The following is a 1,806-nucleotide window of genomic DNA, read 5'->3' as shown; positions in this document are numbered from 1 at the left end:
AAGACAAATCAAGGCTGTATTACCGTATTTCACCACAGGATGGCATTATTTACCTCAAAGTAAAACCACATTTTCAGTGCTGAAGGTACAGTAGGACAATTGTGTTTGTGTTTGTGATGCTATGCAGTGGTGGAAAGTAACGAAGTACATTTAATTGAGTACTATACCTAAGTACAGTTTATGTATCTGTACTTTACTTGAGAATTTGTATTTTTGGATACTTTCACTCCAATGCATTTCAAAGAAAAATATTGTATTCCAATGCATTTCTAGGAAGGGAAAAGCATTTATGCATTATGAATTGGCCACTTAAGCCCTATTTCAAATAAGAAATGGCAGATCTAGAAGCTCACAACGCATCACAGAGACGTGTATATATATAATAATTTATGGGAAATATTTAAAAAACTGTCTACACTTTAATACAGCAGTGCATTAATATAAAGAAAATGTTTTGATATGTACTCTTGAATGCTAGAAAAGCAAGTAATACAAATTTGACCACTAGTAGTTGAGTAACATTTGACCAGCAGCATGTACTTATTGACTCAAGTACTGGGGTGGAGTACTTTGTCCACCACTGGAAACTATGCTGAAATTATTCTAAGTGACACTGTTATTCTCTGTAGGCTACCATTTTTGTATAGATATTTGAATATTTAATTATTGACTAAATCACAGGCAGTCACTGTCAGTCAATATGCTGGAAGTATTTAAAAAATACAGCATTTTAGTGAAAGATGCTGTTTTCAATCTGACAACACTGTATGCAGTCTTTTTTTATACCAGCGAACATTCTGCAGCAGAACTTCTTACATTCTGCTCCAAGTCACTCTGATGGTAGGAGATATTGTCTCATATAACAGTCCCCAAACGTCAAAGGAGCATTAAAGAGGGCTGAATTACAGTATGAATCATTATTATAGTCACCACTGATATGGATGAATATGCCATTCAAATAAGTTTCCCTTAGCTCCACATCCATGTGATTCTACACCTGTAGTCATTGTGATACTTCAGCAAATGGAACCTCTGCATCCAAAATGTGTTGCTCTGCAGTGATATTGACAAATTGATTCTACTCCATATAGCCATGTATTTGTCTTGTTCTTACTCAATGTTTTTAAAGATACTTAATACGTTCAGGAAGTGATTTATTTATTTTGTTCAGATAAGTCTTAAATGGATCTTTATTGTGGTAGCAATCATTGCTGTAGTATAGAGGGTTCATTAACGTTGGTCTCCCCAACTCCCCAGCACTTTAGTAAACAGAAAATGCATTTTTAGGTCGGGACACCAATTTTAGCATCAGGGGAGAGAACTCATACATGATACAAGATAAACAAAGTGAAATTATGAGTGATGACACAAAGAAATGAGCAGACTATTGAACTGGAGCACTATAAACAAATTAAAGCTAATAAAGGGGTTCTCATGATTTGGTGAAATTGGCAACCCACCTGAAAATGTAGTTTGTGTTTATTAAAGGGCTGAAGAGTCGGGGGGGGGGGAACCCCTGTTAACACGCTCCTCTATACCAATGATTGATTATAGAGCTTTACATTTTTCAACTTTTTGTTTTAACCATAAAATATCACTTGCACTGTCGTAAAATATTTTATATCCATTATTTTGTGGCTTGTGTGGAATGTATCATGTTTGACACTTAAAAAATGAATCCGTGCTGTAATCCTTTTCTAGTGACGTGTATTTGCTGCATGCCATAGTATATGTACCACTCCAAAATGAATGGACCTTTCTGCTGATGTGACATGGTTCTCAAACTTTTATTTTTACCACATAAAT

This window comes from Gymnoscopelus braueri, assembly GCF_963280865.1.
Source record: "Gymnoscopelus braueri genome assembly, chromosome: 1".
Taxonomy (NCBI): Eukaryota; Metazoa; Chordata; class Actinopteri; order Myctophiformes; family Myctophidae; genus Gymnoscopelus; species Gymnoscopelus braueri.
The sequence above is the reverse complement of the archived record's forward strand: the minus strand, read 5'-3'. Positions refer to the sequence as shown.